At 36.9% G+C, this 19,214-nt stretch overlaps 1 protein-coding gene across 3 annotated transcripts in view; it reads left to right on the top strand.

Moving 5' to 3' along the window:
• The window catches only part of LOC117986487 (uncharacterized), a 176,207-nt gene that overhangs the window by 51,690 nt on the left and 105,303 nt on the right, over nt 1–19,214 (top strand). The window lies entirely within an intron of this gene.

The raw sequence follows: 19,214 nt of genomic DNA, 5'->3' as shown, positions 1-19,214 counted from the left end.
CATCCGCTAAGAAAGGATGTTTTGAAAATCCAACCCCTAAGGGGGTAAAATAGCTGTTCAAAATTAGTGTAGTCCACGCGGACGAAGTCGTGGGCATAAGCTAGCCTAAATATATAAAAGGCAAAGGTGACTGACTGATCTATCAACGCACTGCTCAAACTACTGGACGGATTGGGCTGAGGCATGCAGATAGCTATTATGACGTAGGCATCCGCTAAGAAATGATTTTTGAAATGGGCCCTTTGTTCCCTCTACCGCTCCTCTCGCAAACGCTCACATATATGTATGTACACCGCACATAAGCTAAAGGTTAATGACTTATTATAACCATGGCTCCCGCGTGTTCCTCTTAAAATACGCCGCTAATTACCAGCTTCATTATTACTTGTAATTGTAACCGGTTCTTGCGAAAATCATTTCAATTGTGTGCATTTTTTGCGAACGAGATTTAAAAGGGTCACGTAGTGAGTGAAATTGGCTTCTTTGGTTAGCTGCTTTTTTGCGTGATTAGGACGTGTATGTGAATTGTGAAGTTAGATGCCTAATAAGAAAAATTCGTATGTATCTGAAACTTAATTTTATTAATGCTTCAAAAATATGAGCCTTAATTTGGCATTTTAACAGACTTTGAGCCAAAATCATACAGCCGTTACAAAATATTATAAACTAGTTTATGCTCGCGATTTCGTCCGCATGGACTACACAAATTTCAAACCCCTATTTTACCCCCTTAGAAGTTGAATTTTTTTAAAATCCTTTTTTAGCGGATGTCTACGTCATAATAGTTATACATATCTGCGGCCGCCCAGTAGTTTGAGCAGTACGTTGATAGATCAAGCAGTCAGTCAGCCATTCAGCCAGTCAGTCAATCAGCTTTGCCTTTTATATAGGTATTTAGATTTAAAAAAATCTATTTCAGTTTTTCAGAAATTATTCCACTTTCAAATGTGTATAAACTAATACTATAAGAGAAAAGATTTACTTGTGTGTAATCGATAAACTTCGAAACTATACTGAACCGATTTTAATAAGTAATTTTTTTCAATTTGAGTTTCAGATAATATATTTTGTTTTAAATCAGAACCTTAGCCTAAGTAAAATGGTATAACCACGTCATGACATATTATACCTACCTATTGTGCGGACTGCGGTATAACAAAACGACTTGAAGTTCGAACCATTCGCGACAAGCCATAAAGAATGAAGTTCATTCACCAGTAATCGTGGAGTGCTTTCTAAAGAATCCGGTGGAACTAAGTAAAGATTCCGCCGACGAGAGGTGCTCGCCAGATGCGTACTGTGGCCAATCAGACGTGTGACATTAATTCCTGTTTCCGTTAAGCGACGCGTGCTAGCCCTTACCAAGAGCTCTAAGTTACTGCCGACTTTGCAGATATTAATCTATATATAAAAGGAAAAGCTGTCTGACTGACTGATTGACTGACTGTCTGACTGACTGATCTATCAACGCACAGCTCAAACTTCTGGATGGATCGGGCTGAAATTTGGCATGCAGAACATCCGCTAACAAAGGATTTTTGAAAATTATCCACTAAGGAGATAAAATAGGGGTAAAATTATTTTCTTTACTCTAATATAAGTTCAAACTCTAGTTAAGTGCCACTATGCTGTCAGTTTTATCATTTTAGATTAAATCAGTGGTCATTGTTTTTTATAATGCTTAAGATAAATCGTGTGTAGTTAAGTAAATATTTAAAGTAAACCTGTATACCTATTACCTACAGTTCACGATTATTATATTTTATTCCCGTTTTTAGCAATCCGCTAGGATTGAATTAACCGCTATCGTACCGTATGCTTATTAAATAAATAGTATATGTATAATAATATGCTATATTTACGATACTATCACACGAACCGAGAACTCTCGGTAAATCCACAAGCTTGTAATTAAAGCATCTTTAAAACAGTCTGAAAGAAAGTCGTCTTGTGTCGCTAATAAGCGAGAACCGATGGTAGTGGTTAAGTTGCTATAACCGTGAATTACAAGTATGACAGTTGTAATCGTTTTACCTCAGCACGCTTACCGCAAACTTTTCTTGAGCCTGTCTGTTTATACTTTATGCGTCTTTAGTCTTTGTATGAATGATTCTGTGTTTTACAAAATTACAACACGACAAAATGTATTCTTTAAAGTTGAAACTATGCATTATTATTAAAATTAGTTTTAATTTAGTTTAGTTCCAACTGTTATTATGAACTAGATAATGCCCGCGACTTCGCCCGCGTGGATTCAGGTTTTTAAAAATCTCGTGCGAACTCTTTAAATTTTGCTGGATAAAAAGTAGCCTACGTCCTTCCCCGGGATGTAAGCTAAGTAAGTTCCATCAAAATTGGTTGAACTGTAGGGCGATTGTCTAAAACATGCATCAATCATTATTACAATCTCAATTGTTCTGAATGGCTGAATTTGTGCGATTCTTGTTGCAACAATGCATTGTGGCCAATAGTGAGCATTAACCAATCAGAGATGATTGCGATCGCGACATTGTAGCTGTCAAACAACCGCGGTAGGGCCACTGTTGGGTCGTGAAAAGCTAGCAGACAGACAGACACACTTTCGAATTTATAATATTAGTATGGATAGTATGGATCGTTTTACCCTCTTAAATCAAAAAGATAGGATCCACTTAGCTGGTAACTAGAACCCTCAGGATATGGGATATGAAAATGAAATACATACATTTATAATTTCTGCTACAAAATTGATTGCGGTTAGCGGTATATATTGCTTACCAAAAACGTAAAATATTAATTTGAAAGTAGAGCACATTAATTAATATGTTGGAGCTACTAGGTGTGGTTTCTACTCATAAGTTTCTTGTATGTCCTTGGGCTTATTAGTCATACCATGTGGCTATTTATATCAAATGTTACGTAAAACTATGAGCTTAATGCAAAGCTTTAAGCTACAATAAGTAAGCGTACAGTACGCGGCCTAAAGTGATGAACATCAGCCAGAATGACATTTCATCTTTGTAGAGCGTTGTCTCTGTCACTCATACCCATATGACACTTTGTCGGTCTCAACGACCGAGGCAGTGCTCTAAAAATCTGCGGTCTCCTTCTAAAGATCGATGTTCATCACTTTTGGCCGCGTGCTGTACAAAGTTGTGACCTAAGAAGCCATGATAAGAGTTCCTTTATTATTCTTAAGTATATTTATTAATCAGCTAATAATATTATGAAGAGGAAAGATTTGCTTCTTTGTTTGTATTCCATAAACTCTTAAATTGCTTAACCAATTTTAATATTTTTTTTTATTTTTTTTAGAATAGAATAGAATATGTTTTTTATTCATGTAAACTTTTTACAAGTGCTTATGAATAGTCAGGTAGTTTTAATTTACCATGCCGTTCCTACCGAGAAGAACCAGCAAGAAACTCGGCGGTTGCTCCATTCCATTCCATTTCACCATTATAAAGCTACTTTTCTACTTACATCAAATATTTTGATGGCTTCACTTCTTAATTCCGTCCCTGGCTTAAGGATCATTCCTACCAAAGGAAATATCTTGTTTTTAAAACGTCTTATAAAGTGTATTACAAATGGGACGTTATTATTATTATTATTTATTTATTATTTAATTAGAACGTATTCTATATATCTTTTCGTTATAATACCTACTTATAACGAAACTCACTAATAGTAAGATTTCTACGCTAATCTAAATAAAAAAGAAAAGGTGACTGACTGATTGACTGATCTATCAACGCACAGCTCAAACCACTGGACGGATCGGGCTGAAAGACATGCAGATAGCTATCATGACGTAGGCATCCGCTAAGAAAGGATTTTTGTAGCGGTCGAAGTTGCAAGCATAAGCTAGTCGGATTATAAAATGAAGTGCAACTTATTGCATTTAAGTACCTACTAGTACCTAGTTGCTTAATGTGTGGCGGATGTGTGAAGGATTTTCCGCCTGACGCATGCCACGATAAATGCCATGTGTCATGTGTGGTGTTACCATAAATAAGCCTTAGGAAACTTGCGCGAAAAGAGCGGATACTTAAGCGGGTTGCGTTTAATTCTACCACGGAAAAGCAATAAGTAATAATATTTCTAGGATTTTTTATTATTTTAAGGATCTAGGTGCCTCTTTGGATGCCTAGTCTAGGTCTAGGAAGTGCTTCATGTAACGATATTTTATATGTACAAATATGTACTAATTTACAGCTTTTAATTTTTATAAGTTTGTTACCTAGATTTTATTAAATTTGTAAAACGCGAACTCGCCATCCTCACATAAACTTTAACAGTTTCTAGAGGATGGCGAACTGTTTATTTTAAAATGTATTTTTGAAATTTACGTGATCAATAAAAAAAAAAAAAAAAAAAAAAAAATTTTTTAAGATAGAAATATTGAGAATGTTATGAATTCACATAAGATACGGCAGGTTTCGATTTTTTTATCCATCGCCGAATGGTCGAAAAACTAGAGCGACATGTCATTGCAAAGTTGCAAGGCGTCGTCGTGGGACACCCAACAGAAGCGAAGCTCTCTCTTGTTCACTTATATGGGCAAACAGGTCGTAATAAAAAAAATATAAAAACACGACTGCTGAAATTTTTAACATTAAAAAATGGCGTCGTACAGCCGCTACATTAATTTTTTTTCAAAAAAATTGTAGCTGGTGTCACTCGGGATTTGGACTCAATTTTATCACACTTTTAGGCCGTTTTGTTTAGAAATGAGTTCAAATTAATTATCAGTCTTCGAAATCATCAGCTGTAGAGTTCACTCAATTTTAGTACAGTTTTGGACCGTTTTTCATGGAAATGAGTCCAGTTTTGTATTGGCATAAAAACGTCCGGATTATTAAAAAAAAGTATTTTGATCAGAAGTGTACTGTGTTATTCAAGCGTTTTGTTCATCTCGCCAGCTCCTCCAATAATTTTTCATTCGGCGCCCTCGTCCGCTACCACTGTCAACCGCTTCCCACGGCAACTCATCAAACCAGTGCCTTTTGAGGCCGTAAAGCGAACTAGTCGGGTCTAGATTTCAGACAAAAGTTAAGTAATCAGCAGTCGAGATCTCCGCATTTTTTCGAATAAACACCTCACAGCCTTGATGTTTTTCTCGGACATAAAAAATATGGTCAAGCATTTCGTTATGTAATTATATTAGTGTTCCTTATAAATTAAGTAAGTATGATTTAAAATTATGTTTATCTTTTATTCTAAATAATATCTGTCCCGGCTTTACTCACGTGTTTAGTCGTCAGTTTTATCAACCCATACCCCTTATCTGTTTCTATACGACAACGGCATGGCATAATTAAATACTAGCTATGAATTTGCGGGTATCAACTAATAGAGAGAGAGAGCTAGCCTTCCAGACTTTCGTTATTTTAGAAAAGCTGAAAGTTTTTCTGCATATTGTCCCCAACACTGGGAGGAACGTTTGTTTGGATCATGGTGACTTTGGGAGATAATCTTCTTCTATATATTATATAAAATTCAAAGTCCTGACTGACTGACTGACATATATATCAACGCACAGCCTAAACCGCTGGTCCTAGAGACATGAAATTTGGAGAGTGTGTTCTTTGTAAAGAGTAGGTATCCACTAAGAAAGGATTTTTTGAAATTCCACCCCTAAGTGGGTTAAATGGGGGATGGAAGTTTGTATGAAAGTCCGTCATTTTTGAAGTTACATTGATGAAAATTAGTATTTAAGCTTTCGGTTAAAAATAAAAAAATACGTATTTTACGATTTTTGGAAATTCTACTACCGAGGGGGTTAAATAGGGGATGGAAGTTTGTATGAAAGTCCGTCATTTTTCAAGTTATTTGCATGAAAATTGGTATTTGGGTTTTCGGCAACAAATGAAAAAATATGTATTTCAGAATTTTTTGAAATTCAATCCCCACCTCAATTTTCTAAATCCCACCCGAGCGAAGCCGGGGCGGGTCAGCTAGTAGGTAATAAAGTTGTACTTCTTACGTCAAAGTATAGGTACTTAGTCTAATGTTTTAATACTTTCTTCAGAATAGTAAGTATTAGAAATTACGTCATGCATTGCCAGATACTTTTTACACCTTTATTACCTGTTATCTCCCAAAGCCGCCATGATCCAAACAAACGTTCCTCCCAGTGTTGGGGACAATACGCAGAGAAACTTTCAGCTTTTATAATGTAGCGAAGGTCTGGCACGCGCTGTCTATTTCGTTAAACTGTGCTCTTAGTCTATAATAGGTACTTAATGATGCGACCGAGTTTAAATACCGCTATGTTAGTGGTTACGAGACAATTGTACATCAAAATAATAATATGACAAATGACAATACAATAAGACAATACCCATACATCAGTTAACATGTCAGAATATTTCTCATGACGGTTTTTACACCAGTTCCAAGGAACCCTAACAGACTAGCGGTGGAAGAGTAAATAGAGCACAGAGAACAATGATGCATCGACGGTTCAGTTTTTTTTCAAAATGGCCGACATTGTAATAACCGGCATTCTTGTGGGAAAAATCTCCGAATGGGGTATTTAACGGTTAAAATATAATTAAGACCCCAATTATAATGATTTAAAAGAACGGTTTAGTGTGTCTCTTTCGTCATTATTATCATTTCGGGTGCCTAGTTTAGTTTTTAGTTTACTTATGTTGTTGTAATTAATTTTTTAATTAATTAGTTAATTAAACAAAACTGAGTCGTATCTTTAATAATACAGATTAAAAATAGATTAGTCCAGTTGACTAATGATTTTAGGCTATAACAATCCAGATAAATTAGCTATTTAGATAGATACCGGAATTTATTGTGTAGAAATTAATATTTCTGTATTTAGCTATGGAAATCCCTAGTTACCGAAAAAGTACCTTAGAAAATCACTGTTGCATAAAAAAAAATTTGGGGACCCTCACTTTTTTGGATGCAACATCTGTCAGATCAATTTTATCCGTATCCTATGTCACCCGGACTGTAATAACGAATCGATTGACACCTCATTCATTAAAACCGTTGCAGTAGTTTAGCCGTTACAGTGGAACACAAAAAATAGATACTAACATACATACATAGACTGCTAAAATCGTAACTCTTCCTTTTGGGTATGCCGTAGTTGGGTAAAAAATTACTGGCACCTGTTCTGTAAATAAAAATGTGTGTCTGTCTATCAAACAGTAGACAAGTTTTTGTAGTGAAAGATTGATTTAGATTTAGCCGTTATTTAAATTGCCTATTGAATATTACGTATTACCATAAAAGGGATATTTAATAAGCATAATTATTGGTAAAGCAAAACTAGAGCGGAAGTTACAACACATTTAGTAGCATGTTAGATGTTGACGAAGCAAACTGCCATAATGTGATAAGGCTCTAATATAAACTGCACTGAATCTGTCCACGCCTTAACTTTGTATGCCCACGCATTTATCAAGATACGCGTCGCTTTGTTTTGTAAATGTTTTCCTAGTAAGTCTTTACGAAAGAGATAAAAAATTTGATGTTAGGAGATAAAATCAGAAGGCAAAAGGTACTCATCCATTCCATCCATACTCATAACTCAACCTATAGGTACTAATATTATAAATGCGAAAATGTGTCGGTCTAGTATCTCCCTGTCTGCGAGCTTTTTCACGGCTTAACCTTTTTTGATGAAATTTGATATGCAGATAGCTATTATGACGTAGGCATCCGATAAGAACGGATTTTTGAAAATTCAACCCCTAAGGGGTTGAAATAGAGGTTTGAAATTTATATGAAAGCCTCTCAGTTTTGCAGTAAGAATCGTGAAATTGTGAATAGAAAACGTGTATCATGATTTTTAAAAAACAATTGCCCCTACGTAGAAAAATAATAGGTTTGAAATTATGTGTAGTCCACGCAGACGAAGTCGCGGGCATAAGCTAGTTAGTAATAAGGCAAATTATGGGCTTGTTGTACCTTGTTATAAGTCCCGCAAATTGCTAATGCGTGTGGCCGCCATTTTAGTGACGTCAGCACTACACTGAAGTTTCGAGCTGATGGTATATTTTTATTTCGGCTGACGCGGTCATAATGACGTCTTTTCGATGTTGATGATACATGGTTCCAGCGCTATAGCAATTTGCGGGACTTATATTTTATAGTCGTGACAATAACCAAGTTGTTAACAGTGACACGGCATATTGTTACTGTTGTTACATAATCTATGTATACGGCGTTTACAACAATGGCGCGTAGGGCGCAGGCGCAGCATCCGACAAGCAACAGGATGTGGTGGGCACGCCCACTAAACGCTCGTTTTAAACATTCAAATTATACTATCTACAAGTAGGTAAAAACCAGAAATATTATAATCTACTAAATCATGCCCACAACTTTTAGTTATTATCTTTTAATTAATAAACCTACATCTAATTTTTTTATATATATTTTTCTTTTTTCCATTATCAATAGCTTTTTTTAAGATTCAGACAGACAGATTGACGCACACCCTTTCGCATTTATAATATAACTAGATGATGCCCGCGACTTCTTCCGCGTAGATTTAGGTTTTAAAAATCCCATGGGAATTGATTTTCCGGAATGTCCTTCCCCAGGATCCAAGCTATATCTGTACCAAATTTCATCAAAATCGGTTGAACGAATAGGCCGTGAAAGCCTAGCAGACAGGCAGACAGACACACTTTCGCATTATATATAATATAGTAGAAGTGTATTATTTATCTACTATCAGTTATTTATCTCCTGCGGTTCTGATATCTCGTTTTGGTATCAACAGTAATAGTAAAAGTTTTTTAAGAAACAACCGCTCCTGTTTAGATTTCTATCTTGCGATTCCGGATGCAAGCATTAAAGCTATTACGTTATGGCTTGATTTGTTAAAAGTCAGAACTTTACGCGGATAAAAAGTTTGTGAGATGAATCAAGCGACAGAAATGTTTCACTAGATGTGGCGCTTGACGCTTCATAGTATCGATATCGGTGTCCGCAGTCCTCTCTATCGTAATTCGTTTAAGACGCAGTCCGTTTGTAAAAGTTAAACTGCCGCGATACTTAACTTTAAATTTTATTATTCACATAACTTTAGCCTACCTATTATCTGTTATAACTTATCTATGTTCGTAGAAACGGACTTAGTTACAAATTACAACCCGGGTATCTTTAAAGCAAGAGTAAATACACATCTTCTAGGTAAACGCGTCCCATCTTAGGCCACATCATCACTATCCATCAGGTATGATTGTGGTCAAGCGTTTGCCTATAGTGAATAAAAAAAAGTTACACTTATTCACCACAGTTGTTCACCAAACTTGTTCGATGGAACTGGCAGGCGTCAAATGCTCCTACATTGGGCGTTAGGTAGCCTATGAATTGCCTATTTTGCTTCGTCGTTTGACTTTGATTTGACGTCACTCATAGCGTCATGGCCTATTATTTGACATAGTTCGATTCATGATCAAATCGAGAGTTCCCTCACTCTAGTTCACACTGTCGATAGTCGATGGAACATGTTGTTTGCTGTGAAGTGTCCCATCTAGAGGAAAATTCATATCGCTAGCTGAATCAGACTTGAGATGGTCGATTGCACAATACCGCCATTGGTGGGCCATTCAATGGGCATTCAGAACATGGCCCCTGGGACCGAACTGGTCAATTAGTTACGTTTTGTTACGTTACACGTTACGTTTAATTTACAATTGTTACTTTAACGAGTTTATCGCAGGTGATGGAGTGATTCAATTGGTGCGCGCGAGAAATTTGATTATTTCGTATTGTTACGCTGTTAGGTTGAAACGTTCTGTCTTTTTAATTGAGGCCATTTGCCGGTATCGTAATTGTTATGATACTTCAAGGCGGATATTTCATCTATGTAGAATCTAGATTGTAGGTACCAGTTTTAAGTATCAGTTAACTAAGAAACCCTTCTCATTCGATTCAGCGTTTCGGTACGATGCCGTGTAGAAACCGAATGTGTATAGGTTTAATAAAAACTGCCATACTCCTTCAAGGTTAGCCCGCTTGCATCTGAGACTGCATCATGACTTACCACCAGGTGAGATTGCAGTCAAGGGCTAACCTGTATAGGAATTAAATAAAAAAAAATCTGAGAGGCGACTCGTTTCCAGTAGTGGGCTGGCGATGAGTGAAATGGTTCTTCTTCTTTCTCACTCTGGGCTGGTTTTCGCACTTAAACGTTTCCGTCTTGAGTGAAATGGTTATGATGATGATAAATTAGAGAATATGTGTGAAACATATTCGAACTAAGTTGTAACCAGGAGGTAAGGATCTATGTAAAACCTAGAATGATTTCAAACAAGTACAGGACATATTATCTGTAATACTTTTAAGCTTTTGTTGTATTAGAATCGTTATCAATTGTTTTTCGTTTAAGACATCTCGCGTCTCTTATGCTACGTCTATGACTCTACCATATAGGATGTATGTAGGGTAGGTATGGTAGGGTAGGACTCTACAACCAGTACGATTGCAGATTCTACTGAGACGACGAGTCGGCAAGAAACTCAACATGCGCAGTTGCTCTTAAGTAAACCTACATCTAACTAACTTCTTTAGTGAGCAATTAGTAATCTAGAGTTAATAATATTAGCCTGTGGACGTCCTCCGCTTCGCAGCCTTCCTCAGCTAGCCGCTACCCGCCAGCCTCTATTGTCAGTCCATCATGCTGGAGGACCCCAACGCTAATCTTACTAATATTCGGTCTCCACCCTAGGACTTTTCGACTCCAGCGGCCTTCGTACCTACGACAAATTAGCATGGCTTGACGTAAACTCGGTGGTGGTTTGCGCGGTCAGTGACTTTTGGTTGCCCTGCGAAATTTCTTCGGGGAAGCACGTAGGCAACATAGCTTCTCTAATCTCTATGTTACATAATAAAATAATATATTATTATTCTACATTTTACCTACATATTTGAACCGGTTTCACAAAAAACTACAACAGTTTTCGATGTAGCAACTGTATACAAGGTTTTTGCAAGTGGTCATAAATAAAATAGCTAGCGAATTAGAGGTAATGAAGCGTTAACCATTCGGATACCTACTTGATTTTAACTTTCGCAATACGTTATGGTAGCTTCACACGACCCGAGATTGTCTTGAACGCCGAATTTTACTGACGTCTAATGTCCTATTGTGTAGCTTTTCAAGTAGGTAAGATCAATGTATCATGACGTGTTATAGCCCAAATATCGTGATTGACAACTTGAGGCTAAAAGGCTTGAGGTTTTTTTTTTTTTCATTATAGGTATACGCTTGACCACAATCACACCTGATGGGAAGTGATGATGTGGCCTAAGATGGGACGCGTTTACCTAGAAGATGCCTATTCACTCTTGTTTTAAAGATACCCGGGTTGTAATTGGTAGGAAACACATATCGCGGAAGAGTATTCCAAACCTTAAGGCGAAATGGGATTGAAGTTGTATACGTGTGCTCTCTAAGACTAGTTGCGAGCGACCGACGGGGTACGGGCCACGGGAGCGGTAGTATGGGCCCGTGTCTGGGCCGCCCGAGCGCAAATTTGTTGCATGCTGCAACGGGCTGAAATTTGGCATGCAGATAGCTATTATGACGTAGAGATCCGCTAAGAAGATTTTTGAAAATTCAAAAAAGATAAAATAGGGGTTCGAAATTTCTGTAGTCCACGCGGACGAAGTCGCGGGCATTAGCTAGTTCGCGATAAGTATCACGAATCATTTGCCGCATCCAGTGGCGCTACCGCGGTTGTTTGACAGCTACAATGTCACGATCGCAATCATCTCTGATTGGTTAATGCTCGCTCACTTTTGACCTCAATACATTGTTGCTCATTGTTGCAACAAGAATCGTACAAATTCAGCCAATCAGAACAATTGAGATTGTAATAATGATTGATGCAGGTTTTAGACAATCGCCCCGCTGATAGTGGAGGCGAACTATGACATGAACGATTCGCATAAAAAAGCGCAGTGTGAAGCCACCATTAGACTTCGTGTATGACCCGATTGGACTTGTTCACATGGAGTAATAAATAAAGATTGATCCGTTACCCGTCGACAGGTATGAGGGTGTGGCGGTTGTAATTAACTTGTGTTATAAATATAAATATTACACCGATGTAAGCAAGAATCTTTTAGTGAAAACAACAGTCGATCATTTAGCCTTTATTACTGGGAAGTACTAGGACTACTAGTAGGTACTAAGGTAGTGATAGCCTAGTTGGAGTTATGTGCGTTTTAAGCAATTAAAACCGGCCAAGTGCGAGTCAGGCTCGCGCAATGAGGGTTCCGTACTACAGTCGTATTTTTTCGACATTTTGCACGATAATTCAAAAACTATGATGCATAAAAATAAATAAAAATCTGTTTTAGAATGTACAGGTGAAGACCTTTCATATGATACCCCACTTGATATAGTCACTCACTTCGAAAGTTGAAAATACTAATTATTAGTTCATGACCACAATTTATTGTGTGAATTTTTGTGTGATCTAACCCTAAATTCACGGTTTTCAGATTTTTCCCCAAATGTCAGCTATAAGATCTACCTACCTGCCAAATTTCATGATTCTAGGTCAACGGGAAGTAGGAACGCTGTAGGTTTCTTGACAGACACACAGACAGACAGACAGACAGTCAGACAGGTAGACAACAAAGTGATCCTATAAGGGTTCCGTTTTTCCTTTTGAGGTACGGAACCCTAAAAAACCAAGTCTGCTGTGTTTTCCTTCGTCATTCGCATCATCTATGTAGTCAGTAGGTACCTACCCTTATTATAAAGTGAAAGTGTGTTTGTTTGTTGGTTTGTTAGTTACTTAGTTCATTAGTATCCAAGCGGTGGCGCTGATTTATTTGGTTTCTAAACCGTGATTTTTATTCGCTTGACCATATCTTGTCATTTATATCGATGCTACTCGTGTTTAAATACGCACCATTGCGCACTCTTTCTACTATTTCATAACTTGTCTGTACGCTATTACTTATTTTCATTACTATTTTATTGCAACTACTAAATAATATTCGACACTCGTCCATTATGCATATTCTATTACATTTCTCGGATATCGCTTATACAATAGCTGCATTTCAGGGAAATTCTAACGCGACAGAGCACTAACATCATTGCTTAAGGCGAGTCACCGAGGCTAAGTGGTTTGCTAGATCAAATGTTTTAGGAATTTACTATTAAATAATGGCCTTGCTAAAAATATACAATATACCTAAAGACATTGTCTAAAGAATGTGCTACTTTGATACACAATAGGAAGTACCTACTTCACTCGATCAAATAAAATCTTGAATTAAGCCGAAATAAAAGTCTAAAACGAATTATTTAATACTTAAATTTCTGACTTGGCAAATAATTTTTATATGGAAATATTTAAGTACTACAGAGAACCTGCTAAATTTTGGTTTTCAACAGGACTTCTATAGTTTATTAAATTCAAATTTAACGTTTGAAACACAGAATTTGAACGTTAAAATTTAAATAGGCAAGTAATAATGCATAAAATGTAGAACGCAGTATAGCGGCTATCAGCTATTTTACATGTCATAATCATAATCCATAACTACCTACTAACTGACTGAATATATACAGTACGCGGCAGAAAGTAATGTACATCGCCCATTAGAATGACATTTCGGCTTTGTAGAGCGTTGTCTCTGTCACTCATACCTATATCACGTTTAGTCGGTCTCAACGACAGAGACAACGCTCTACAAATCTGCTATGTCCTTCTAAAGGTCGTTGTACGTTGTACCTACCTACTAGCTTTTTGTTATTTTGTTTTTATTTTAATGCCAGATATTGCGCACAGGTAGAGACTAGAGTAAGAGTTTACCCAAATTATACAAAATATACCTACCTAGTAGTAGTACCTACTAGAAAGTAGTGACCCGCCCTGGCTTCGCACGTCCGCATTGTAATACCTGTACCTGGTTTGCATAGAGAAAAATGGGGATGAAAATTACTGAATGGTTTTCCAATTTTTGCAAATTATTTTTTCCATGTCTCCTTTTTTCAAAAATCGGTTTAATTAAGACTTTATCAAAGAAGTTGACAAAATATAAATATAACTCCTATTAATCCCGTAAAGTAGGTACCTACCTAAGTTAGAAAGGGCTATGTTCATATTTATAAAAGAAAATAGAAAAATAACTTTCCTTTTTTGTCGCGCAATGTTTCCTGTTCGTGCACGCCCATGACCATTGTAGGTAGAAAGGGGTGGAAAAAACTAGTGGATAATATATTTCCTAGCTTTATAATGGGCGTGTAGGAGTCGTAAGATAAAAATTCTTATGAGGTAACTTTCTTAACGTTCATACGTTTAATAATTGTAAGTAAATTAAAAAAACTGGCCAAGTGCGAGTCAGGCTACCGCAATAGGGTTCCGTACTACATGTCGTATTTTTTCGACATTTTGCACGAATTCAAAAACTGTGATGTATAAAAATAAATAAAAATCTGTTTTAGAATGCACAGCTGAAGCCCTTTCATATAATACCCCACTTGATATAGTTATCTTACTTCGAAAATTGAAAATACTAATTTGTACTTCATGGCCACTATTTAACTTTTTTGTGTAATGTAACCACAAATTCACGGTTTCCAGATTTTTTCCCGAATGTCTGCTATAAGGCCTACCTACCTGCCCATGATTCTAGGTCAACGGGAAGTACCCTGTAGGTTTCTTGACAGACAGACAACAAAGTGATCCTATAAGGGTTCCGTTTTTCCTTTTGAGGTTCGGAACCCTAAAAAGCACCCTCACTTTAGATTTTATTAAGTGATGTGTCAACATTGGGGTTTCCTCATTAATACGATTTAACTCGACTGACAGTGACCATTGTGCGAATCGATTAGCTTCTGTTTATGCTAATATCGATTTGAATATTATCTTGTTTCATAATAAATCTTGACGAGCCGGGTGTTTAATCGATTTGTTTTCATAATACCAATGTCGGCGCGTTTCCAAATCGTGATGAATTTATTCGGATTTTCTACCGTAAATCGTAATACTAATTGTGTAACTGTTTGATGAACTTATACAGTCGAGCGTTTGAAACTAAATGGTAAATCGAACTCAAACTCAAACTCAAATTATTTATCCAGAATAGGTAAAATTGTACGCTCCCTGATTGTCCAAATTTTTTATTTGTAAGATGATATGATATAGTGGTGATTAATAATACGTACCTAAAACTAAAGAAGAGAGAAGAGCCCACCACAAACTCAGCCGGGTATTTGATTTTACGATTGATTGAAAGTTCTATCGACTTTTGTCTTTTAAACAACATAATAAGTAGGTAGTATTATGTCATCATCATGATCAACCCATCGCCGGCTCACTACAGAGCACGGGGCTCCTCTCAGAGAGAAGGGCTTTGGCCATAGTCTACCACGCTGGCCATGTGTGGATTGGTAGACTTCACACACCTTTGAGAACATTATGGAGAACTCTCATTCATGCAGGTTTCCTCACGATGTTTTCCTTCACCGTTAAAGCAAGTGATATTTAATTACATAAAACGCACATAACTCCGAAAAGTTAGAGGTGCGTGCCCGGGATCGAACCCCCGACCTCCGATTAGAAGGCGGACGTCCAAACCACTAGGCTATCACAGCTTAGAACAAAAATCCTTTCAGCTGATTTGTTACCATTGCATTCGAATAAATACCTACTAGTCTGGCTAATAGTATATAATATACCTACATAGCTTAGACACTTAGATGCCTAGGTATTTAATTTTGAAAAGTGGAAATATGAATAATTCTGAAAAAACTGTGAACATTAACGACTAATAAGAGTTGCAACTCTGCTAAAAAAATACTTCAGATTCAGATTCAGATTTATTTATTTGCTTTCATGTACATTTACATTAATTGATGGTGGGTGCTTAAAGCTAAAAGCTAAATACATGAGACCCTGTCAGGGTATTGCAAATACAATTTTAGGTACAATAAAATGGTAAATATTAAAGATACAATAAGAATAGGATTAAAATTATTAAAATTATCATTACTAGATATTAAATATTATTCATTTGCATGCTTACATATTATTATGAGAATGTTGACTAGAATTTATTATAAAGCAAGATTAGTACAAAATAGATTAATACTTATGACTTAGACAAAAGATTAATACTTATGGGTACCTACTTAATATTTTGTGTTACATTAATTCATTGAAGTTCCCAGCGAATGGCAGAAAACATTGTAAGTAGGTACGATAAGTGCAAGTATTAAAATTTTGCATCTAAGGGCATTGAGGAAAGTGTACGGGCGTGCATTAGCGAAAGTTGCCTCAATACAAACACACACGTGTGCTATTATTGTGTTGTAGTGACTGTCCAGTCTGTCTGTGCTGATGGAAAGTGCCATGACGATATAATGCAAGAACGGGCAAAATATAGGTATCTACAGTCTACGTGTAGGGCTAAAATATGCACGCTGCCGTCGTGCGAGCCAGCAACTGCTCCACGCAGTCGCTTAAAGTTGGAGAGGTGCTATCCGGGCCTAGAGGGGTGGGTATGGCTGTCTTGCACTGCCCCCAGCAGAAAAAAAAGGGCTTAAATATACAGCATAGTACGCGGCCAAAAGTGATGAACATCGATCTTTAGGAGACAGCAGATGTGTAGATGCGTCTCGGTCGTTGAGACCAACAAAGCGTCATATGGACAGAGACAACACTCTTCAAAGATGAAATGTCTTTTTAAAGGCATCTCAGGCTCATTTCATCACTTTCGGCTGCGTACTATGCCTATATCGTCGCTTAGGCAAGTTTTAACACCATGTAAGTAATTTTTCGGTGGTTTTTAACATTTCGACGCTATTCGCTAGAGAAACGAGACGCGTCGTTGGAGACAGTCCGAAGCAAAGATGATGAAGAAGAGTCAAATCGTATGTAAAGTATGATCGTATGATCAGGGATCGTGTTATTATTTCAGGAAAACCCCTCACAATCATGTTATTGGAGTCTCAGTGGAGAGAAAAATAGTGAAAATAAATGGAATTTAAGTTAGGTAATGTCTGTAAATCCGCACTTGGCCAGCGTGGTAGACTATGGCCAAACCCTTCTGAGAGCATACCCGTGCTCAGTAGTGAGCCGGCAATGGGTCGATAGAATAGAATAATCATAATCATAATCATAATCATAATCATAATCATAATCATTTATTTATTTTGCTCAGATATGGTAGGTACATGTATATTATTTACATGGGGTCTTAAAAGTTAGGTAATCAGTTACATATCCTGCCAAACATAGCGTGCAAAATTATTTCTAAATTATCTAATTTCATTAATAGAATAGAATAGAATGTTTTTTTATTCATGTAAACTTTTTACAAGTGCTTATGAATAGTCAGGTAGTTTTAATTTACCACTGGTTCGGAATGCCGTTCCTACCGAGAAGAACCGGCAAGAAACTCGGCGGTTGCTCTTTTTAATTTTTCAATATACAATGTTACTATACCGTACTATACAAGCCATTGCAGCCCCGTGCATTGCTGTAGCGAGTCAAATCCGATGATGCTGATGATGAAGTTAGAAGTTAGGTAATAGATTTTTTTAAAAAATAATAATGACTAACATTCCCCTTTCCTCTCCAACTAAGCGTCAGGCTTGTGCTAGGAGTAGGTACGACAATAGTGCAACGGGCGGGGTTTGAACCGTCAACCTTTCGGTTTTCAGTCCACTCCTTTACCCGTTGAGCTATTGAGGCTCAAAGATGCACCTATGTACCTATTAGTACCAAGGTAATAGTACTAAGCGTGGAAGTTTCCGAGGAATCCTAAATAAGCATAAAATAAGTCAATTAGAGCGCTCGTTGCGCACACGCCTGACAAACAGACCGACATGTTGTTACGGCAATTATTATAATTCGCGTCTAATTTGCTCATTTTCATACGTTTACACTTTTATGGATGTTAAGGTTAATGTGGTTAGTTTAATAGACATACCTACGAAAGCCCTTTTGGCAGTGATTCGTTTGGGGTTTCGGGATTCTGGGGTGTATTTTCCACTTGTTCAGCCCGGACGACGATTGTTGTGTTACCAACGTTTACTAACTGTTTACTTTTTGGAATCTTCACTTAAATTGTTATCCCCTTTGTAAGTCCGATATATCTGTACGGAATTTGCATGCAGTGTTTACTTTTAAAAGATTTAACATAGTTGTGCATGATAGAAAAACCTATGTATTTATTATAGTTAGTAAGTTTTATGTTAAAATCGCTAGTAAACCATTCAATAAAAAATAAAATAAAATAAAAATTATTTTTTAGTCCGGATTGGATAGACGGACGTCGGACACACGTTTCACGTACGTTTATGTACACTATATTATAGAGTGGCTGGTTTAGGTTAGATAAACGTGATTAGCCCTAATTTATTAACAACTATCTTATGCCCGCGACTTCGTTGGCGTGAACTACGCAAATATCAAACTTCTATTTTACCCAAGGAATATAAGTTTTAAGAAAAGTTTGAAATTGGTGTAAATTTGAATGGAAACATTGGTTTGAATTTGAAAATTCAACCCCTAAGAAGGGTTTCAAAAGCCTTTCTTAGCAGAAATCTACGTCATAACAGCTATCTGCATGCCAAATTTCAGCCTGATCCGTCCAGTAGTTTGAGCTGTGCGTTGATAGATCAATCAGTCAGTCACCTTTTCCTTTAATATATTTAGACTACTAGACAGATATAATTTAAGTCGACAAGACAAAAAAAAACGGGAGATAAAATTATACAAAGACGAGTTTCGGTGGTCAGAAACCTGTCACAAACCCGTCATGAGCATACTTATTTAAAGAGAAAGTGCTCCGTGCATGGTCTAATGTTAAATCCAATATGACATGACGATGGGTGAATGACTCTCATAAGAATGCGACATTGCACTTAGATTGTGTTATGCAAGAACTGATAATCACCAAGTTGGGGCATTGAAACAAGCGGAAGGTTACTTGATGAACTTGAGTGGGAATATCATTTTGTATAACTTGTAACGACAGCAAAACGTATAGATCAATACCCATATTATAAATGCGAAAGTGTGTTTGTTTGTTGGTTTGTCCTTCAATCACGCCGCAACGGAGCAATGGATCGACGTGGTTTTTTGCATGGGTATATAAAGTGACATAGGTTACTTTTTATCCCGGAAAAATCAAAGAGTTCCTACGGGTAATTCACGAGGACGTATCGCGAGCATCAGCTACTTCCTAATAAAAAGATTAAAAAGCAGTATATACGA

Source organism: Maniola hyperantus, chromosome 11 (genome assembly GCF_902806685.2).
Source record: "Maniola hyperantus chromosome 11, iAphHyp1.2, whole genome shotgun sequence".
Lineage (NCBI taxonomy): Eukaryota > Metazoa > Arthropoda > Insecta > Lepidoptera > Nymphalidae > Maniola > Maniola hyperantus.
The sequence above is the reverse complement of the archived record's forward strand: the minus strand, read 5'-3'. Positions and strand labels throughout refer to the sequence as shown.